The following is a 24,830-nucleotide window of genomic DNA, read 5'->3' as shown; positions in this document are numbered from 1 at the left end:
TGACATAAAAATAATAATAGTGTTTGTTTGCGAAAAGTACTTTGGTTAGTAGTAATATTTTGAAGATGTCCTTTAATCATTAGTTAAAAATGTTTCACAACAATGCAAGGTATTGGTGGTAAGGTGAGGTATGAGAGCTCTCTATGCTGTTATGTGTGTTTGTTTTGCAAGTCCACAACTGTTACTATGCATGTATTGTTTATGTATGTGTATGTATGACTGATACACTTCAATAAATTTATATATATACTGTTCCCCACCAACTTTATAAAGGGTGCCATCTTTATAGATATCTAACCTAGTCTACCTCTGTAATCCAATGTCCTCTTTTAAAAACAGGCATTCCAAAACTTTAAGTTTGTTTCTTTCGGAATGAAAACAGGCATTCCAAAACTTTAATTAAGTTTGTTTCTTTCAGAATGAACATCTTATAACCATATAAAAACTTCATCCAGCTTTGTACAGAATGCCAGATCCATCTTCCTCCAGTCAAAATAAAGTAACAAAGTTTTTGCACCTTGTTAGATAATGATTACAACACATGGCCAGCAGGAAGTAGTTACAGAAAAGTGGTAATTTCCCTTCGGTACCCCTTTAAAATTCAAGATACAAATTCTTTAAGGGTAAAATAAAACTAATAAATGGATCTGGAGCCTGGTGGGAAATCCACATAAGCACCAGTGACCCCCAGGATAACGGCGGAGGTGGGGAGGGGGAGGCTCTGCCCCCAGCATTCTGCTGTCCAGAATGAGAGCTCTTCTGAAATTAGGATGGGCCTGAATATTACCCAGGAACTTTGTCTTTAGGCCCTCACTAAAAAATTAATGAGTAGGGTAATCAATCAAAATGCAGGCAACCGCCCGTCTCATGACTCTATGAACATACCAGTCAGTCCAGGGGGACTCTGCAAATAGTGATGCCTAAGCTTAATGAACATAACCTTGGCCTCAAAGGGGGAAATATAATATAGCCTGTGCATAAATTCAAAATTATTTAATTCTATATCCAATGGTGCCTACTCTCAAGAAATTCAATTAAGTAATATAGGCCCTATAGGCTTTGACTGAATGTGTATTGAAGGTTGCATCCAGACAGAATGTGGGTAATAATTAATTTAAGCTTACCTGGAATGTGAGCAATATGTTAATTCAAAGATATGTTAATTGAGGCTTACCTGGAATGTGGGAGATATGCTAATTCAAGACCTATCTAGTACTCAGCCAAACACTTTACTAAAAAATTAGAGTTGTTTTCTTTCATAAAAGCACCATTAGACTCCCCACCCTGTATAAAAAGAACCCACAATTTCATTTGGATCTCAGATTTGGGGATGAAAAGCTCTGAGCCTGACTGGTCCTAAATAAATATATTTTTTCTTTCCCCAAATTATTCCTGAGCCCTGGCCTTTCTATACGCACATAATCGAACCTCTCTCAACTTCTACAACAAGAGCAGAAAGACTTAGTTTTGCAAAGATGAAATTTAGGGAAGCGGATGAGGCTCAAGTGATAAGGCCTCCGCCCACCATATGGAAGGACCTGGTTTGATCCCTGAGGAATCCTGGAAAAAAAGGGAGGGGGAGGAAAAGTGTGCCTGCACAACAAGCCAATTGCCCAAGCAGCAAGCCAAGTGCCCATGTGAGTGCCAGTGTGGAATCCCTGTACCCATGTGGCAAGCCAGTCTCTGCATGGCAAGGTGAGTGCCCAAACAGTGAGCCAGTGCCCATGCAAGTGAATCATGCAGGAAGATGATGATGCAACAAAAAAGAGACAAAGGGGAGAGTCAAGGTGAAGTGCAGCAGAAACCAGGAACTGAGGTGGCTCAAGTGACAGGGAAGCTCTCTCCCCATCAGAAGTCCCCAGGATCCAATTCCAGTGAATTCTAGAGAAGAAAAAGAAGAAGAGAAGACAAACAGAGAAATAGATACAGACGATCACACAGCAAAGGGTGCAGACAGCAAAAACAGCAGGGTGGGAGAGGGGGAAAAAGGTGAAATCAAAACAAAACAAAACAATGAAATGGACAAAGGCCAAGGAAGTTAGGTAGATAATTGCTGGTACATCACAAATTTAATTTATTAAAATGAGAGGACACTCAACCATGGATATCTCAAAAACAAATACCATGGCAAAAGCCATGATATTTTAATAGTATATAAAATATTCCAGACAAATGCTTAACTAGAGAGGTCAAAAGGACAATTCAGTGTAACCAGGACACTTTCAGCCAAGCCTAGTGTAACCCTACATGGGAATGGAACTCACCACAGAAAGGGAATGACACAAGGACTAAAAATCAGCTGGGACACTTGTTAAAAATATGAATCTTGAAATACATTCCAGTCAAACTGGTCAGAATTCCCAAAGTTTGGAAATTATATTCTATCCAGATCCCAGATTTTTCTTTTGTGTACTGTCTCATCAGTCTTGGACTTGGAACCAACATTTCATCAAGCAAGCAGCAATAGTAGCATTTGAAATGATGCTAAAATCTACTTTACATTATTTTTATTAGAATGTAATGAAACATGTAAAGCATATCACAAATTATAAACACTATGACTATTATAAAGATAATGTAGCTAAGAAATGAAAAATGTGAATTTGATTTAGAAAATAAGAATCACAGTCATCCTTCATTGAGGAGATGGTGGAAAAGAAAGAAATTGCAGAGTATTAAAGACAATGTAAGGTAATAAATGGAATCAACAAATATAAATTGGTTTAGTAGCTAAAGGACTGTATGAATCAGCCAAAGGGGGGCTGATGCAAAATACCAGAAATCTGTTGGCTTATACAAAGGGTATTTATTTAGGGTAGAATCTTACAGTCACAAGGCCCTAAAAAGTCCAAGTCAAGGTACCATAAAAGGTACTTTCTAACACAAAGTCATTGGCCATGTGTTGGAACAAGATGGCAGATAATGTCTGCGATGGTCCAGCCTTCCTGTCTTCCTCTATTCCTGTGGCTTGTTTCTGTCTGGGCTCACCTGCCCTGCTTCTCTGTGTTCTTACTTCCTGGGCTCCACTCAAAATTCCAACAACACTTCACTGCAATGAGGTTTCTCCATGAGTCCCTGCCCACCATGAGAGTGGGGTTACAACATCCTATCGATGTGGCCCAATCAAACCATTAAGCATTATTTAATGAAGTAAAAGTAAAACCTCTGAATCCAATATAATCTAATATGACCAGAGGGACAGACCAGTTTAGAAACATAATCCAATATCATTTTTTAAATTCATAAACAATATTCAACTGCTAAAAGGTCTCATGAGGTCTCAATATTTATTCTTGTACACCTATAATAATCCAAAGGTGGCACTACAAAAAATCTGTTCCTAATCCTGGGAACCTGTATATGCTACCTCATATGGCAAAATCTTTGCAGATATGATTAAGTTAAGAATCTTCAGATAATAGGATTTCATGGCTCATGGGACTGGACCTTAAATGCCTCACATATATCCTTATAGGAGGGACATTTGACCACAAATAGAAAATAGGGTGGGAATTAGACAGTGAAGAAAGGAATTAGAAGCCTTGAGATCTGAAGCATGTCAGTCACAACAATCAAACAACAATTCCTTGCAGTAAGTCTATTAATAGATATCCTAAATTCTATTTCTCTGATGGAATTCTGATTTTACTACCAAGCATGGAGTACTGCTATAACAAATACCAAAATATGTGTTAGTGATTCTGGAAATGGAAGGTGAATGTAGGCTGGAAGAATTTTGAGGCATCTGATTGAAAAGCCTAGATTTTCTCAAGCACAATGTTAGTAGAAATATAGACATTGAAGCTACTTCTGTTGAGGGCTTAGAGGAAATGAGGAGCTGTTACCTTAATGGGAAGGATGACTATCTTTGTATACCTGGGCAGAAATTTGGCTGAATTTTGTCTGAGAGTTTTTTGTGTGAAAAGCAATACTTGAAATCAATAAAATTGTATACTTAGCCAAGTAGCTTTCCAGACAAAGTATTGAAAGTATGTTCCCAGTTCTTCTTGCTATGTATGTAAAATCTAGGAGGAAAAATAAATAGAAAAAAAAGTTAAGCAAAAAAGACCTGGAAATTATGATTTAGGCTATTTGACACCTATCTAGATTGGGAAATATGCTAAAATTAAGATATTAACTGTAATGAAAGAATGAACTTAAGATAATGTCAAGTATGACAAAATTGCAAATGTAAAGGAGCTTAGGCAAGTGCTTCATGGATCCCTTTAACCATGAAGCAGAATCCAGAACAAGAGACAGGCATATCCAGAGAGATCTCTGGACGACACTCTTATCTAATGACATGAAAATTCTGAGATAGTATTTTTTCCCTTCATAGCAGATATTAAATTATTAATATTATTTCATCAAATTTTTACTGACATCAAATAAAATGATGCATAATTCACTCTAATTACATTATTTAATGTGCTGTATATATATGATGCATCGTACATATGACAGTTGTTTAATGCACATTTTTTATTGACTTTAAAGAGAAATAACTTTAGCTACGTATATAGATTTCTTTTTTTTACCACTAATAAATTAACTTTTTATTGGTTAAAAGTTAACAATTTAACTGCCTTGTCAGATATATATTGCAGATTTTCATATGGCATAAAAATAAAAATATTTTCATGAATATAAAAATCTGAATGAAAGAGATGGCAATGGCACTTTTAAAAATTAAATTCACACTGGTGCTGAAGTCACTAGGTAGTTGGTAAAAACTGGAACACATTTGCAGGAAAAAAATGTTCTGCAGCATGTTAAATCAAATGGCAGTGGTACAAGGCCAACAAAACAGGAAAGTAGTTAAAGTACAGACCACGTAGAGTAGATATCTGAAGAATGGCCAATTGATCAGTTCATTTTTCAGTCTACATTATATTATCTAAGTTAGTATGGGAACCGGAGCTCAGTGAGTAAATGCTCTCTTATAAAATAAAACTACTTTTTTGGGGACTCACATTTTAATCCTCTCAAACAGTAGTCACTGTAGTCCATGAAAAGAAAAAATAATTTATGTCATACTTATTTGGATGATTACTTACTGGTAATTAGTATTCCTACATTTTTTTTAAAAGGCAACCATTTTAAATAACAATACATATCAGGCTAATAGAAAAAAGTTGAAACAAAGCCCTCTCTTTCAATCTCACAAAGTCAAGCAGACAAGAGTAGGTACATTCAATATCTTCCAATGAGGCTTCTTGCAATTATCAAATTTCTTTTCTGGCAAAGATGAACTTGGCTCATCATAAGAAGTTTCTTTGAAGGCTGTTGCTAAAATCACTTCCCTTTGAAAAAGCAAAGTTCAAAGCATGATAGTGCAAGAGGCAAGTTGTTGATTTATACAAGTTTATAGACTAATTGTGTATAGTCTCTAATTTCAAATTAATTTTAAAAAACAGAAATTATTTTGATAAATTCCAGCTTCCCTAAATTTACCAGTACATCCATGGACAGCACAAGAATTAGTACAATTTGATTATCTTAATGATTCTGTCATGAAGCCTTCACACTGGTTCAGAAGGGAGGGCAGCGCAGGCAAGTCTCCTACAAGTTCTGTGCACAAGGACTGTCCTCTTGGGAATCACAGTATATGAAAAAGCAGGTTTCCCCACATTATGTCTTAAAAAACCATGTCAATTAGCAATTTGGAAAAACAGAGCTAAGTGGTGTTTCTTTCGTTCAGTTAAATCTGGGAGCTCTGTGTGTTCCGGGAGAGTCCATTGCGAAGTGTCGTGGGTCAGGAATCCCTCGACTGTGAGTATTCCTATTAGAGGGCTCTGGAGGGTCAATCAGATGTTCATACTCGCTGTCAACTCATTCATCAACACCGTCTTCAGTTGCTCTTTAGGAAGGAGGAAGGTCTTCTCCACCTCCATTATACTTCATTCCGGCACTGGTGGAAGCATAAGTGGAGGAGCCCACGGCTTGAGGTCCAGGCATAAAGACACTACTTTCCACGCTAGAATGGCTTAAAGTAATTTCTTGATTGTTTGGGTTAAAATCTGAATAAGAGGGAGGAGGATCAGAGGCATCTGCATCTCAAAGTGTACCTCTGCCTTCCACTGAGAACGCAGATTAGGGCATTTGAGGACTGAACACTTGTTCCAAAATTTCAGAAACCATCTGCCTGCTTAACATCGTCTGCTGCATTCTTCTTTCCTGTTCCTCTTCATTTTATCCTTTGAGTGATTTCTTTGCAATTTATTCGCTTCTGCCTGACAAGATTCAACAACTTGCTCACTCTTTTCTACATCTGCACACACGGCCTGCATTTTCTCCTGAAGTGCATTATAAACCTGATTAATCACCCTGATGTGTTTCATTCCTGCATCGTTGTCAAAAACGTCAGTACCATGTTCTTTAATAACTTTGGCAATACTCTGAGGTATTTGGCACTGAAGACACTGTACTCCTGCTGGCTAGGATGGCCTAGATTGGCAATAGCGAGTGGTATCCTTTGATTATACTTTCATTTTTTTCTGAAGATAACATTTTCTAAAACCTGGGTAGAACTGTTGGCAGTGGAGATGAACCTGAACAGGAGGAGGACAAGGTCAGGTGTGCCAAGGATCTGGGTGAGCTGCTTGTGGATGTCCTGCTCTCTGTTTGACATCTGCTGCTGCATGTTGCATCAAAATCTGTACCACCCAATAACTTTCTTTCTCTGATATTTAGGAATCCTGTCCAAACTCTGTTCATTAACATTGCTTGCACAGTCATAAAAACTAAAATGTTTTGAACAAGGCTAATGGGTATGGGTTCCATTTACTTGCAGAAATTCTGTGTTGCTGATTTGTGAGTCAAAAGTGCTAAATGTTTCCTCTTGTTTAACCTCTCCCAGCAAAAACCTTTGGAATCAGCTTTGCTGTTGGCGCTGTGGAAACAGATGCTAAAGGTATATCCCAAAATGGAAGTCGCCGTGATGGAAATCTCCAATTGGCCCCTCAACCTATCTTTTTACTCACATTTTAGGTTAAATTGATCCTAGATTGTCTTATCTTATATACTTTCTGGATGCTTCCATGTAGCTATGTCAGGAACACACATATTCCTAATTCTGAATTTTATTGTCCTTTGTGGCAAAGTCTCTCTGAGACAAGCAGAGACATGCCACTTAAAAATTCCTGTTGAATGATCAGATAACATTAAGTCAAAAGTTATTTCAGAGTATGAAATTGTTTTCAGGTTATGCAAATTTTTGTAAGAAAACATGCAGAAATATTTGTGAGGATATTGTGAGGAAGTGGAAATATTCCAAAGTTTCCATTTATTTAATCCTAATGGGTTTGTGTCTTATATAGCACCATGTCTCTCTAACAGAATCCAGCTATAAGCAAACTTTTCAAATTTAGGTGAAGGGACTCTTAAAGGTCCTTAGGATTTAAGAAATTTCAAACTCCTTACCCATACTCCCTACCCACATTATTGGTTTGTACTCTCCTAAACCAGATTTTTGAGAATTTTATATTATCCAAAATGCTGCCTACTGAGCTGAAAGAAAAAAATAGAGGACCAAATTCAAGAAGGCTGCTGGAATTCCACAATTCTGCATGCTGGTTCATGCAGATTCAAAGAACCATTGAAGAAAAGAAAGCCAATGCTTTCATTTGCAAGGCTGCTATGACAAAAATACTACAGAATGGTGTGGCTTGAACAAAGGGAATTTACATGCTTACTTTGGAGGTTAGGAGATTTCCACTATAGAGGCTTCAGCAAGACATTGATTTCTATCCAAAGTCTATAACATTCCAGTGCTGGCTACCAGAGATCCTTGAGGTTCCTTGGCTCTTATCCCTGCCTTGAACTGATGGCAATGTCCACTTCCTTCTCTTCTCAGTTCTGCTGACTTCCATCTTCTGGCTCCTCTCTGTGGCTTCTATATCTATGCCTGAATTTCTCATGCCCATAAGGGAATCCAGTAATCTCATTGAAGGTGCTGTTTTGTTCAAGTGGGACAAACCTTAACTGAAATAAAACATTCAAGAGTTCATATCTAACATGGGCCCACACACACAGGAATACTGATGAAGATGAAGAATATGAATATAATTCAGTCTATCCCAAATGAAGATATATCACAGACATGAGCTCAGAGACCAGAGATCTGGGTACAGAGGCCAGAGCCAGAGGTCCAGAGGGCAGAGGCATGGTCCCAAGGACAATCCATAGGCCATAGTTAACTTCGAGGTAGTGAGACCTAAAGAAACTTCAGGATTTCAAAATTGCTTGACAGAAGTGGTTATTTTCTTCCTTATTTTCCCTCCTTTTTGGAATGAGGATGCCTAAACTTTTATATGATGCCTGCACCAACATTGTATTTGGAATCAGTAAACTTGTTCTTAGTTACTGGTCCACAGAGAGAAATGGATTTTGGATGAGAATGGGTCCTAGTCTGAAAGTCATATATACCTGATTTTGACAAGGTAGATGACACCTTGGGACTGTGAGCAGATGCTATTTAGATGAGGTTTGGGAATTGAGTTGAGGCTGTAATTTGTTCAGACATTTGGACATGTTGGAATGAGGAGAATTTATTTTACATATGTGGAAAATGAGTATCACTGGGTTAGAACGGATTACTGTATAGATTGAATATATATGGTCTTAAACCTGGTACCAAAGCATACTCCCTTATATGAGATAAACAATATACTTTATTTAATTTGAGATGGAGAGATTATCCTGGGTTTTCAGGTTGACCATAAATGCAGTCACATGTATCCCAAGAAAAGGGAAGCAGGATAATTTGACAGACAAACAGAGGAGAAGGCAAGTGAGGGCAGAGCAGAGAGACATTTGAAGATGCTGGGCTGGAAAACTGGAGTAATGTAGTTTCAAAACAAAGAATTCTGGCAGCCCTCCTGGACCGGTAGAGGTGAGGAATGAACTCTCCTGGAAACCACCAGAATTGTGGACTTACGGTCGCCTTGATTTAAGCCTTATGACATAATTTCAGTTGTCTGGCTTCCAAATTGTGAGGGAATTGAATTCTGTTATTCTGAGTTATCCAAGATTTTAAAATTTGTTAAAGCAGCCACAGAAAACTAATTTAATCATTCATAATTGATAAATAACTGCATCATTTTGAAAGAGATATGAAAATACTATCAAACCTGGTAGAACCAGCAAGATGGCAGCAGAGCAAGGAGCTCTGAGAGTCAGCTCCTGCTACAGGGCAGTTAGCAAACCCCCATACCTCTCTGGAGCTAGCTGAAGTGCCTGTTTGGGGGTTCCAGGAGACAAAAAGAGCATCCTGCAACATTCTTGAAGGAGTGGAAAGAGGAGACAGCCCATCTACAAAGAAGACTAGTAAGCAGAGTGCTCCATGCAGTGGAGGCCAGTGCTCATCCTCCAATGGAGGCACAAGGGGCCTTGGGAGCTGTTCTGTGGCTTGAATTGAAAGTTCCACTTCCCCAAAATGGGGGAGGAAGAGACAGGTGGGCACTCATTTCAGGTACTGGTGAGTAAAATCAGTGGGCTACAGTATAATCATGAGAACAGCTAAAGTTGGAGCCTGTCCAAGTCAGAAAGAGGCAGGAGCCACCATCTTAACTCCACGCCTGTCATGAGGGGAAGCTTGACAAGACTGAGAATCCCAGTGCTGGTGGGGACTGATTTCTTACCATCCAGATCAGATTGTAGCTCTAGCCTAGGCCCCAGTGCCACCTCCAGCAGGGAGGAACCTGCAGGACCTGCACCTGCCTCTCCAGGAAATTACTGGCCAAGCCAAGGAGGCCAGTGATTTTCCTACTCTGGCTGCATGAGCCACTCCAAGAGATATTCTGTGGTTGTAATTGGAAGCTCCATTTCCCAAAAACAGGAGAGGAGGTGACCGTTGGCTGCTGATTTCGGTTACTGATTGGTAGACTTGGCTGGCTAAGAGATAACCCTGGGAACAGCTGAGATGTGAACCAGTCCAATGCAGAAAGAGGCCAGATCGCCATTCTGACTCCACCCCCAGCCAGAGGGGAAGCTGGGCTGAATGAAACTCTCAGTGTCAGCAGAAACAGTTTATTTCATGCAGATCAGCCTGCAGCCCATCTAGGCTTCAGCCCTGCCTCTGGCAGGAGGAGGCTGAGGAGCCCTGTACCAGCCTATACAGGTAACTGCAGGTAACTTTGGTTGGCATAGACCAAACACCGGAAGTCTACCGGGGCAACAGTGGTCATCTTGGACCTGCACTGCATAGATTGCTGGTCACACCTGCAGCTCCATCCCCACCCCAGGCAGGAGAGAAAGGGATGTGAAGCTTCACCAGTCTCTCTGCACAACTAGAATCTAGGTTTGCACTTGAATAACTCGACATAGCTGTAACTCTGTCCCTACCCCTGGCAAAGAAGAAAGTTGGAAGAAGCTTCATTGGTCCCTGCTACAATGAGGGCAGTTTGATCCTCCACAGAGTACACCACCAACTACATTCTTGGCCCCTACTGCACAACCAGCAGGGGAAAAAGGATAGGAAGCCTTAAACTAAAGAGAAAAACTGTACCCAGAAGAAATACTCTAGTAAGCCAGATGCAAAGACACCAACAAAAACATTACAATCCAAACCAAGAAACAGGAAGCTATGTCCCAGTTAAAAATCAAGGTAAGCCTATAAATGACATAAAGGAGTTGAGACAACTAATTATAGATGTTCAAACAAATCTTCTTAATCAATTCAGTGAGAGGGCTAAAGAGATTAAGGATATTAAGAAGACACTGGATGAGCACAAAGAAGAATTTGAAAGCGTACATGGAAAAATAGCAGATCTTATGGGAATGAAAGGTTCAATCAATGAAAGTAAAAAAATATTGGAATCATATTATAGCAGATTTAAGAAGGCAGAAGAAAGGATTGGTGAGCTTTAAGAAATGGCCTTTGAAAGTGAACATACAAAAGAGCAGAAGAAAAAAAGAATGGAAAAAAAAATGAACAAGATTTCAGGGAAATAAATGACAGCAAAAGGCATGCAAACATATAGGTCATAGGTGTCCAAAGGAAAAGAGAAAGGAGAAGGGACAGAAGGAATATTTGAAGAAATAATGGTAGAAAATTTCCCAACCCTATTGAATGACATAGATATCCCTGTCCAAGAAGCACAATGTACTCTCATCTAAAAAAATCCAAATAGACCAACTCCAAGACACCTACTCATCAGAATGCCAAAGGCCAAAGACAAAGACAGAATTCTGAGAACAGCATGATAAAAGCCATGCATAATATATAAAGGCTATCCAATAAGATTAAGTGCTGATTTCTCACCAGAAACCATGGAGGCAAGAAGACAGTGGTCTGATATATTTAAGATACTACAAGAGAAACACTTCCAGTCAAGAATCTTATATCCATCAAGACTATCTTTCAAAAATGAGGTGGAATTAGAATATTCATAGCTAAACAGAAACTGAGAGAATTTCTAAGCAGGAGACCAGATTATCAGGAAATACTAAAGGCTGTACTACAGTATGAAGAGAAATGACAGGAGTGAGGGACCTGGAAGAGAGCCTAGAAATGAAGATTATATCAATAAAAGTAACTAAAAGTGTCAAAAGAGTGGTGAAAATAAAATATGACAGATAAAAAATAGTCAGGAATAAACTTAAACAATGATGAAAAGCACTTGTATTCAGAAAACTGCAACTCAATGTTAAATTTTAAATAGCCCTAAAAAACTGGAAGGATATTCCATGCTCATGGATTGGAAGACTAAATATCATTAAGATGTCAATTCTACCCAAACTGATGTACAGATTTAATTCAATCCCAATAAAAATTCCACCAGCATTAAAGAAAAAATTGAATACATGATCATTAAATTTATTTGGAATTATAAGGAGTCCTGAATAGCCAAAAACATCATACAAAAGAAAAATGGACCCTCATCTCCAGACTTTAAATCATAATACCTACCTATAGTGGTAAAAACAGCATGGTACTGGCCTAAAGACAGATATAATAGACCAATGGCACCAAATTTATGGTTCAGAAACAGACCCTCCCAGGTATGGTCACATGATTTTTGACTAACCAGTCAAAGTCACACAGCTTGGGGAGAAAATTCCATTCAATGAATGGGTATTGAAAGAATTGGATATCCACAGCTGAAAGCAAAAACCATAAAACTTCTAGGACATGTTATTGGAAAATATCTTCAAGACCTGATGGTAGGTGGTGGATTCTTAAAGGAGATAAGAGGAGGACTGAGTGGACTAATGAAGTTTAATGTAGGTAGAAGTTTTAATTACCTTTACTGTAAAAGTGTGGAAATGTATAGAGTGGAGGTAACACACAGTGAGTAACAGTTTTTAAATGGGGATGTGACTGAAAATGGTAGTCTAGTTATGTAAATGCCAATTGACAGAAAGCTAGAGAATAATCTAGGAACTGAATAGCACAGTAAACCAAGAGGTGGATGAGAATTGTGGTGGATGGTATAGAGGCAAGAGTGTTCTTTATTTCCTGGAGGAAGTGTATATCACTACTGCAGGGTTTTGGGAATGTGGAGAAGCATTGGAAAATTACAACTGGAGTTACCTATTGACTGTGATTATTAGTAATAATATAATATTCTTGCATCTATGTAAAAGATGTACTGTGTTGGTACTGAGGCAGATGGAAAATGTGAGCCAAATGTACACTATGGACATAGTAACAATCAAAAGATACTATTTTATCTGTAGCAAATGACACACCACATTGTGGGGTGTTGATGGAGGGGTGTTGTTTGGGATTTCTGCACATGATTGTTGTGTTTTATAAATTTACAACTTCTGTCATAAAAAATATATTTAAAAAATAATAATAGGGTGGCTTGGGGGAAAAACACTCCAAATGCAAGATAAGAACTATGATTAATAGTAAGATTTTGACAATGTTCTTTCATCGTTTGTAACAGATGTCTCATGACAATGCAAGGTGTTGGTGGAGGGTTGATGTATGGGACCCCTGTATGATGTTATGCATGTTTTCTTTGTAAGTTCACAAATTTTACTATACATTTAATTGCTTATGTATGTTCATATATATTTGATATAAAGATAATAATAATAGAATTGGTTGGGGGATAATACTTTGTTTAGTAGTAATATTTTGACAATGCTCCTTAATCATTAGTTAAAAAGTTTTAACAACAATGCAAGCAAATTGGTGGTAGGGTCAGATGTTATATACGTGTGTTTGATGTTAGACATGTTTGTTTTGTAAGTTCACAACTATTATTATGCACTTATTGTTTGTGTATGTTTATGTATGAGTGATATACTTCAATAAATTTAAAAAATTAAAAAGAATATATATGAAAACAAAAAATTGTATAGGGCATTCCCATGTAACCCCAATCCACCACCTCCCACATTTGCCTCTATTAATAATATCTTACTTATTGTTGTATTTTTCACAATTGATGTACCAATATTTATGCATTGCTACTAGTCAAGGTCTATAGTTCACATTTCAGTTGACAGTTTGCACCATAATGTTATAAGTTTTGACAAAATATATAATGGTCTGTATCTGTCATTGCAATATGTTACCCTAAAAAATGCTATGTTCATTTCACCTATTCTCTGGTAACCAGTATCTTTATATCAATATTGCAAATTTTTCATTACTCTACTGCTAATAAGTCTACTTTGGTCCATTGTTACATTCCCCCCTTATGTTTATTCATTCATCAGTTTTGAGGTTTTTGGGATGATGCCCCCTGCTCTACTTCAGATTGGGGGAGGGCTTAGAATTTGTGGGGCAGATGGAAGGGAGTTTTTGTGGCATTTGTTGAACTCTTTTCTTTTTGGGATGGGAGTTGTCCATCACTATAGTTTTGATAATTGTCCTGGGTGAATCCAACGAACTGAAGAGTAGGTGTAGACTGTGACTCCGCTGAGATTCAGGCTCAACTGGCATATGAACAGAACGAAGATTTAAGTGTCTGGAACATATATTTAATAGGTATAGTTTCAAATAAAAGAGGTAGAGGAATCATGAGTAGGGAAATTAAAAATGAATCTAACTGTTATGTTGGGAATACGATTATCATATATTCCAGGATAAGGCCCACTGATGGGGAGCTGACTTTATGAGCCTATGTGCCCTGATAAAGTATCTGGATATTTCTAGAGCCCTTGGCAGGACCTCTGTTTAAGATTTTGTTTACTGTGGCAGTTAGTGAGATCTGCCTGAGATGTTCCTAAGTACAACCTCTGAAATGACATCCCAGTTCACAAGCACATGTCCCCAACATTGAAGAAGAAATATGTTTCTCTTATACAGCACTTGCCTTACCATGGGCATTTCTTTGGTAGCCACAACTCTGCATCATCGAATGAAGAGAACTATTACCTTTATGACAGGGTCAACATTAAGTGAATGATTCCAGAGACAAAACAACATTCCTGTGATTTCCAATGTTTTTCATGCAATAAAACTGAAAGAAGGCCTAAACAATTTGTCAGCCCAAATTTTCCAAAATAAATTTATCTCAGGGTATAATTTTATCTGTTCTTGCCTTCTTTTATTTTTAGTAAACAACTTTAAGATTATAGAAATTTATCGAAGAGCAGCATTTCCATATATGCTCCACCACTCACACACTTTTCCCAATTTTGCTTAACAATAGCACGTTGCAATGTTGCAGTACTTTTGATAGAGTTGATGAAATTATAGTATAATAAAGATACTATTAATTATAAAAAATAGTTTACATTAGGGGGTCACTGTGTTGTCCTGTTCTGAGTTTTTATCAAAATTTTTATTTTGGTGACATGTATACAAACTACAATTTCCCATTTGAACCACTTTCAAATATACAATTAAGTGGTATTATTCACATTCACACTTTGGTTTGACCATCACCACCATTGATTTTCAAAACATTTCTTTCATCCCAAACAGAAGATCATGTCAATTACATCTTAAATACCCTTTACCTACCACCACTCTTGTCCATGGTAAACTGGATTATTGATTTTTATTTTAAGAATTTACATATTCTTATAATTTTATGTAAATAAGATAATATAATATTTGTCCCTTGATGTCTGGCTTGCATTTAGTATGCTCCTGTTTGCAACTTTTATTTTAATGATCTCAACTCAGTAAGAAGTTCAAAGTGTGAGTCTGGGTACTTATATAATTGGATTATAGATTTCCAAATTATTTTGAATAGTATTTGAACAAGTTTGTCAGGACATCTGTAGCATATATAGCTTTGCATTTTCCCCACAGCTTTTCCAATTCTTTACCCTTCTAATTAGCATTTCATTTTTTAATAGTTACAGAGTTATCCTTGGGAAATAATTTTTTTGGGCTCATGATTGATAATTATGCTTTGCTTTCTCTCTCTCCCAGGAAACACCAAGAATAATCTATTCTATGAATTGTTTAACACCTTAATAGTAACAAAAAGTTGTTACATCAGCCTTAAGGACAAACATTGCAAATGCTCCTTTAACTTAGTTACTATGAGAAAGTAACTTCTGTCTTGCTGGGAAACACTGTGAACTTTTGGTCCTTGATTATCTGTGCTGAGCACTGTGCTGTTAATCATATCCCCCCTCACGTGCCTTCCACACATAGATGTATGGTGTTAAAGACCCCTCTTGGTTTGTGGCAAGTGCTACTCGAGCCTTGGAAGTGCCATGCTTTCCAGAGCTGCCAGGGATGAGAATTTAGGTCATGGGCAGGTTAAGCTTCTCCAAGAGAGAGGACTCCCCTCTGGACCATTGGGGACAAGGCCCCATGTATGCCCCCTATTAAACACACGTTTCACTCAGACTTGTCACAATCTGCCTTTGGTCTGACATATCCCTCTCATTGTGGTGGGAAGCTGTTATTTTACAGGGCTCCCTGCCCTACTCAGAACATCTTTACAGAAAGTTCATTGCTAGTGTAGTATACCTAGGTCAATTTATGTGTTTCTCCAAAGGTTCAAATCTTTCTGAATATGAATTATTAATTGCCATCAAATAGAAAATATTGGAGTGAATTATTTGATTTCTATTCAATATCAGCAGTGTATAAAAGTTGCTCTTCAGTTACTCTGTATGTGCGTGTGATTGTGCACGTGTGTATAATTGGGTGGGTGGGCATATATAATATGTATATAAAGCATTTGTAAAGTTTGGCCATAAGATTTTGTCTTCAAATATGTAGAACATCACAGGCTGCTCAGATCCAATTTTGAAAACAAGTCTGCCATAATCAATTCCTAGTAAATCCCAACATTTTTGTTTTCTATGTTGGTAAGAAAATGATATTTACCATAACATTGTGAATTTTTTAAAATGTTTTATTTGGCTTTGTTTCCAGATATTATGACAAATACATGCAATGGATTGGCTTAAATCATTAATCTCTTTTTGCATAGTTTAGGAGGCTGGTGGCCACTTCCTCTGGCAGTAGAGACCGTTCTGGCTGGCTGGCCATCCTTGGGTTCCCTGACTTTCCATCCCACAGTGCTTCCTCTCCTTCCTCTTCCAGAGTTCTGCTGACTGGGCTTCTGCATCCTCCCTGTGGCATTCTCTTTCTAAGGCCTCCAGCAGCAGCATTAAGATGACCTTACCTTAACTGAAATAACATCTTCAAAAGTTCCTGTTTTACGGTGTGTTCACACTCACAGAAATACGGTTACGGTTAAGACATGTTATCTGTAGGGTACATCAATCAGTCTATTTTAATCATCACACAACAAAATAAGTTCTTCTCCATAATAAGATCTTTAATGGAATTTGCAATAGTATTAACAACACTCAGGCATTTCACTTTCCACAGACTGAATTTCCAGAAGATTTTCTTAAATACTATAAATCTGAGGAAAGCCCAAGACATTAGTGGAATTAAACCGGTTTCTTTTTGAAAGGTTCTGATGTTCCTGATATAAAACAGTCATCATTGAACTGTTTGAAAACTGTTGCTATGCTATTGAAGAATAACAAAGAAGTCTGTCGCTTTACAATTAGAAGTTGTTCACAAATCATAGAATCAAAGATGAGAACATTTAATTTAGATGTGCCTCTAAATTATCTGAATAAAAACTCATTCTTCAGAGTGATGCCTAACTGCATCTTTAGGAGCTACACATAATAAATTGTTGTTGGGTCCAATGCTCTTAAAATAAATGCTTTCATGTAAAATGGATGCTGGGAGCCACAAGTTGAAATCACAGAACATAGATATTTGACATTCTTTTCCAACTGGTCAGAATTCCCAGAATTGGAATTTGAGAAGCTGTATTTTAGCTCATATTATTCTTAGCTAGTCTGTCTGCACAAGTCACTGAAGGGGAATTTAGTAACCAAAGCTGCCCCAAACAAGCAGGCCCACGTTTTCAGTTAAAACAAGCAAACCTATTTCATGTGGTTTCTATGAGGATTAAGTGAGATACGTAAAGAATATAATGAAGGTTAATCGCTATCATAATCATCTATCTTCAAGGTAATGGCATTTCAGAAGGGAATGAAAACTGAATACTTGATTTGACAATTAAAGTTCAATGACTCACTTCATTGTGTGGTGGGTGAAAAACAAGAATTGCAGGGTCATGAAGTAAAGACATGGAGGGAACAAATAAAAATTACATCAGGAAGTAGACCGCTCATGTGTTTTGATTTGATAAAATTGAAGGTGATAAGAAAGAGCTATTGAGAAGTTGATTAGTGTACAAGTGTTTTCTTAAGGGGGAAATGGAAAGGAGAAATGAGTTTATATGGCTATGAGTCTCTAAAAAAGAGTCTGGAGGCTGGCAGAAGGATTGCCCTTATGCACAACTGAGCAGAGTCTGAGAGACAGATAAAGCAGATACAACCCCCAGGTATTGGTTCCTTTGAGGGCTAAAGAGACCCATGGGAGTTATGGTCATGGCTGATGGGGTTAACTACCAGGTCAGATGGCCCCTCTTTGGAACTGGTGTTTATGTGTGATGAATCTGGACTCAGATGGGATCTCTCTTCATAAGACTTTCATGCTAATGTGCTGGAGGTTCAGTTAGTGTTGGGGTTTAAGATATATTTAGGGGATTTGAATCTCTGGACTGACAATGTGATAGCCAGGTCCTGAGCCTCAACAGACTCCACCACATACAATCTGATTTATTGGACTTACCACACTCAGCTAAGATGGAGTTGAAGAAGGACAACCACCACACCATGAAGCCTAGAGTGATTACAACTGAAAGTGGGAGGATTGCATCCAGCATCCATGTGGAATCTGAGCCTCCTCATGACATAGAGGTGCAATGGACACAACCAATCCAATATCCACATAGAAGAGGTGGCATTGGATTGGGAAAAGTGGCCATGGTGGCTGATGGGTATGGGGAAAGGCAGGAAGAGATGAGAGGTGGAGGTGTCTTTGGGACATGGAGCTGCCCTGGATGGTGCTTCCGGGGCAATCACCGGACATTGTAAATCCTCACAGGGCCCACTGGATGGAATGGGGGAGAGTATGGGCCATGATGTGGACCATTGACCATGAGGTGCAGAGATGCCCAAAGATGTACTTACCAAATGCAATGGATGTGTCATGATGATGGGAACGAGTGTTGCTGGGGGGGGGGGGGGGGAGAGGTGGGGTGGGGGGTGGGGTTGAATGGGACCTCATATATATATTTTTAATGTAATATTATTACAAAGTCAATAAAAAAATTTTTTTAAAAAGCCTTATACTTTTATTGACTTATTTTGCTTCATGGTAATACAACAAAATTGGTACAATAATCATATCCATTTTCATATTAACCTGCCAAAGGGGTGCTGATGCAAAGTACCAGAAATCTCTTGGCTTTTATAATAGGGATTTATTAGGGGTAAAGCTTATAGTTCCAATGCCATCAAAAGTCTAACTCATGGTACCATAAGAGTTACTTTCTCTCCAGAGTCTACCACCAAGTGTTGAAGAAAGATGATGGGTTATCTCTGTTAGGTCTCTCCTTTCCCTCTCAGCTTCCGTTCTGTGGCTCAGCTGCCTCTCTTATTTTCTCAGGGCCTCCTCTATCAGTCTCCGCTGTTCTGCTCTATTCCCAGGTTCTGCTGTAAGCTATCAGGCATATGGCTTATCTTTCCCTGGGTCTCAGCTGTTTGAGCCTTCTTTCTGTCACATAACAGGATCAAATATAAGAGACCTCCCTCTTCTTGGGCCTGTCTGTCCATGTCAGTCCCTTTATATCAGAACCAACAAGGGGGAAGGGACTCGATCTGGGTCATGCCTAATTGCCTTAGTTTAAAAAAAAGCCCTAAAGCTTTCTTAACAGGTAACCTAATCAAATGCTTCTCAGTTGGATTTAAAGCAATCAAAGAGGATCACACCCAGAGGAACAGATTAGTTTATACATACAAGCTTTCTACTTCTGGGATTATAAAATAATCTCAAATTGCAACAATTTTACATGTAAAAAGATCTTCTCATGGGATAATAAATTAATTTAATCAAGTTCTCCTGGCTAAAAAGGGTCAGAGTTTTAAAGGTAAAATTGATATTGGAGGAATCAAATTAATGAATAAATTAGCACAAAGTTTTAGATTGTTATGTTTAGATAATTGGAGAATAAACTTTAAAAAGTATGTGACTGAGAGAGATGAATTTCCATCTTTTAATTTTAGTTGCTATTGCTTTCAGAAGGAAAGGCTGTACTGAGCAAAGGGACTACAATTGAACTGCAATAACTATAATCAGATGACATTAAACAGAATATCCTGGTTGGAAAAGATAGTGAGTAGAGGAATGGAGGAGGCAGACTAGGGTCTGTGGTTGAGAATTGGAATATGGAGGGACCAATAGTATCTTGGAAAACTCCCAGATTGGAAACATAATAGTATGGACAGGAGGAAGAGGAGGCTGATAAGGATTTAAAATAGGAAGGATTAAAAGCTAGAAGACATAGGGAATTGGTAGTTGAGTCATGAGAGTATAAATCTATGTGGAACATATAAACTAAGGATGGAGCCAGAGCTTGGCTTGGCTCGTACATGTGCATCTATCTGTATGGAGCCTAATGATAAGATTCCGGATCTGTACAGGAAGTGTCCATGAGGGGTAATGGTAGGCAAAATATTGGCTCAAAAATGTAAACCCTGGATCTGTGAATATGATACCTGTTATGGCAAAAGAGACTATGAAGATATTATTAAAAATATGGATTTTTAGATGGGGAGATTATCCTGGAACTCCTTGTGGTCCCAATCTAGGCACATGAGTCCTTAAAAACAGCTTGCCCATCTGTGGTTAAAGTGGGGTATGACTATAGAAGAAGTAGTAGAGAGGTATAATGTTGATGGTATAAAACTGAGGAAGAGAGTATGATCCAGCAATGCAGGAGGCCTGGAAAGGAAGGAAACCAATCTTAACTAGATCGTCCAGAAGAGAATGCTGTCCTGTAAACAAATTACTTTTAGCCTAACTAGAATTATTTTGGAGTTCTAAACTCCAGAACTTTAAAATTACACACTTCTAATATTTAGGCAATTAAATCCATAATAATTGTTTGCAGGGGAAATAGGAATCTATTACGAAGATTGAATGTGCTTATCCCTGGTGTCCTTCCCTAACGGAAAAACAAAGGAACAACAAACAACCTCTTAATTGCCTCCTGGTCCCTGAAATAATTCACATAAGTAAGTCAGACCCCATAACCTCTCATGCTTAAAGAGAAAGTGGATAAACTCAGGGCAGTGTGGGCAGGAAGCACCTGCTACTGCACAAATTCACTGACAAAGAACTCTCAGGAGGAGGTTTGTGTTCGAGGCTGAAGCACTGTGGGAGGATAGCTATAACACTGCTGACAGTAATATTCTCCCACATCTTCAGCCTGGAATCTGCTGATGGTGAGAGTGAAATCTGTTGCAGACCCACTGCCCCTGAATCGGTCGGGAACCCCAGATGCACGGGTGGAAGCATCATAGATGAGCAGTTTAGGATCCTGTCCTGGTTTCTTCTGGTGCCAGGCTAAGTAGTTCTTCTTGTCATTACTGTATAAAATACTCTGATTGGACTTGCAGAAGATGGTAACTGTCTCTCCTGGAGAAACAGTCAGGGAATCTGGAGACTGTGTCATCACAATATCCCCACTGGCACCTGAAATTAGGATTAACAAGTATCATACATTTGCATAGAAAATACGTTAAAATGTATATCTAAAATTCACATTTCTTTTTTATTGTATGCATTTGAAACAGTTTCTTTCACTCTGCATATTTCAAATGAAAAGTTTCTTTCACTCTGCATATTAAAATAATTTCTGCAGAATTATAACCGTGTTACACTTCTAAACCTCTTACCTGAGGCACAGAGCAGCAGGGAGATGAAGAGCTGAGCCTGTGACACCATCTTGCTCTCCTTTGTCGTGCACTCAGGCCCCATCTCCATGGGGTCCCCATTAGTACAGTTCTGAGCAGTCACTCAATTACTGGAGGAACTTATGCAAAGCATTAGGGAGTATGAAAGCAAATGTGCTGTGCAGTGAGTTGTGAAGACAAAGAAGCAGCAGACAAAATATCACTGCCACAGGGAATAAATTGCAAGCTTACAAACAGCCCCTAAATCACTTATGTGCATAACTGTCAACAAAGTTCAGCAAAATTTCTGATTGTAAAGTATTTTTTGTATCATATGTATTTTTTCAAACAATCTGCTACTTTTGAAAACAATAAAGTAATTTTGTAATAGAATCCATGTCCTTGTGAAATTATACTTTCAGAACTTAATTGAAGCATATAAATGTAACAGTACATGGAATATATTCACGTCATTATGTTCAATGAGGACATAGTGTGCAGAGTTTTATCTCTAGCTCAGATTCATTTTTAAATTTTAGCTACTTCATTCAAGTTCTTCTTTGTCATCTCAAAGACTGCTCAGTATTTCCATATATTGAATCTCTGATATTAAATAAGTCAACAGATGGCTATCATCATTCACACTGCAAATAGGTCGAATGACTTCTCTTTCATGTCCTCTCAAATCCAGTTGTCCCTAACAAACCAAAGTGGTCACAGCTCCCCCTGGGGGTAATAAGTGACATAGCTTCCCTGGTGTGGTAGTTGACCTGGTGAAGGAATGTTAGCTAACCTGGGTAAGTCCAACAAACTGGAGAGTAGGTGTTACAACACTGCTGAGCTCAGAGCCCAGCTGGCACATGGATAGTCCAGAGATCCAAGTCTCCTGAGTGCCAAACATAGGTTCAGTAAATGTGACAAACAAGGCATGTGTAGAAAGGTCATATCTGAGTCCAACTCCACCACACTCAGGAAAACAAATTCCAAAGTAGGGCCCACTGGCAAGGCACTGAACTCCATTACCATCTGCCATGACCATAGAACCTGTGTGTCTCCAAAGCCCTCAGAAGCACCAGTATGTGGGGCTTACTGGTACCTTTACTGTAGAACTATTGTCACTCTAGCAATGGAAACAGTTGTATCATTGATGTAGAGACTCGAGGTTAAAAGAAATAAAGAAAGGCCTAAATAGCTGGAAGAGCATTCCATGCTCATGGATTGGAAGACTAAGCATCATCAAGTTGTCAATTTTACTCAAATTGATACAGATTTATTGCCATCCCAATAAAAATTTCACCAGCATTAAAGAAAAAAATTGAAAACATGATCAGTACATTTATTTGGAAGGGTAAGGAGTCCTGAATAGCCAGAAAGATCATAAAAAGGGAACGTGAACCCTCAACCAGACTTTAAATCATAATACCTACCTATAATGGTAAATACAGCATGATACTGTCCTAAAGACAGACACAGTAGACCAATGGAAGCAGATTTATGGTTCAGAATCAGACCCTCACAGGTATAGTCAAGTGATTTTTAACTAGCCTGTCAAACTCACACAGCTTGGGCAGAACAATCTATTCAATGAAAGCTGCTGAAAGAATTGAACATCCACAACTGTAAGAAGGAAAGAGGACCCCTATCTCACACCTTTCCCAAAAATTAACTCAAAATGGGTCAAAAAACTAAAACTAAAAGCAAGAACCATAAAACTTCTAGTAGAAATTGTTGGAAAATGCCTTCAAGACCTGATGGTAAGTGGTGAATTCTTAAGGAGATAAGAGAAGGACTGAGTGGAGTACTGATGTTTAACGTAGGTAGAAGTTTTAATTAGCTTTACTGTAAAAATGTGGAAATGTATCAAATGAATAATGGGAAGCAGACTTGGTCCCGTGGATAGGGCATCCGTCTACCACATGGGAGTTCCGTGGTTCAAACCCCAGGCCTCCTTGACCCTTGTGGAGCTGGCCCATGCGCAGTGCTGATGCACGCAAGGAGTGCTGTGCCATACAGGGGTGCGCCCCGCGTAGGGGAGCCCCACACGCAAGGAGTGCCCAGCGTGAAAGAAAGTGCAGCTTGCCCAGGAATGGCACCGCACACGGAGAGTTGACGTAGCAAGATGACACCAAAAAAAGAAACACAGATTCCTGGGCTGCTGACAAAAACAGAAGCGGACAAAAAGATTTACACACAGCAAATGGACACAGAGAACAGACAACTGGGGTGGGGGTGGGAAGGGGGAGAAATAAATAAAAATAAATCTTTAAAAAAATGAATGATAATACACCGTGAGTAACAGCTAGTTGATAAATGGGGATATGACTGAAAATGGTAGTCTAGTTATGTAAATGCCAATTGACACAATGCTGGCGAATAATCTCAGAACTGGAAAGCACAGTAAACCAAGAGGTGGATGCGAATTGTGGTTGATGGTATAGATGCAAGAATGTCCTTTGTTAGCCAGAGCAGGTGTATGTCACTAGTGCAGGGTGTTGGGAATATGGATAAGCATGTGAATAATACAGTTGGAGTGACCTATGGATTGTGATTAGTAGTAATAATATAATATTCTTGTATCTATGTTAAAGATGTACTGTGCTGATACAGAGGCAATGTGGAAAATGTGAGCCAAATGTGCGCTATGGACATGGCAACAATCAGATGATTTTATTTCATCTATAGCAAATTACACACCGCATTGTGGTGTGTTGATGGAGGGGTGTTGGTTTGGAATTCTGCACAGGTGCATGATTGTTTTATAAGTTTACAAGTTCTGTCATATAAAAATATATTTTAAAAATAATAGGGTGGTTTTGGGGGAAAACACGCCAAATGTAAGATAAGGATTATGAATAACAGTATGATTTTGACAATATTCTTTCATAATTTGTATGAAATGTCTCATGACAATGCAAGGTGTTGGTGGAGGATTGATGTACTGAACCCTTGTATGATGTTAGGCATGTTTGTTTTGTAAGTTCACAACTTTTACTATACACTTTATTTATGTTCATATATAAATGATATAAAGGTAATAATAGGATTGGTTAGGGGAAATACTTTGTTTAATAGTAATATTTTGATAGTGATCTTTAATTATTAGTTCAAAAAGTTTTAAAAACAATGCAAGTTATTGGTGGTAGGGTGAGATGTTATATATGTTTGATGTTATATATATTTGTTTTTTAAGTTCCAACTATTATACACTTATTGTTTATGTATGTTTATGTATGAGTGATATATTTCAATAAATTTTTAAAAAATACCATCAAACATGGGAAACATGTATTTTATATGCATCAGGTTCAGCTCATAGCATTCTTTTTTTTTGTATTGGCTCATTTTGCCTCACAACATCCCTACCTAATAGGTACAATCATTATATCCATTTTATATCTGAGAAAACTTTGCCACTGAGAGGCTAAGTAATTTACTTGAGGACACAGGGCAGAACGAGCAAGAGATATACAAAAGAAATAACTAAATTGTTACTTGAGGGAAAAGGGTCATGGGGAAATTTTCACATATTTATATGTAGGATTAGAAAATTGTGGAATGACCTTTAA

At 38.2% G+C, this 24,830-nt stretch overlaps 1 pseudogene; it reads right to left on the bottom strand.

Annotated features, from left to right (window-relative positions):
- Positions 1–5,755: 5,755 nt before the first annotated feature.
- On the bottom strand, positions 5,756–21,355 carry LOC105744646 (BRISC complex subunit Abraxas 2-like; annotated as a pseudogene).
- Positions 21,356–24,830: the final 3,475 nt, after the last annotated feature.

Source organism: Dasypus novemcinctus, unplaced genomic scaffold, assembly GCF_030445035.2.
Source record: "Dasypus novemcinctus isolate mDasNov1 unplaced genomic scaffold, mDasNov1.1.hap2 scaffold_133, whole genome shotgun sequence".
NCBI lineage: Eukaryota > Metazoa > Chordata > Mammalia > Cingulata > Dasypodidae > Dasypus > Dasypus novemcinctus.
This window is presented reverse-complemented; position numbering and strand designations above follow the sequence as displayed.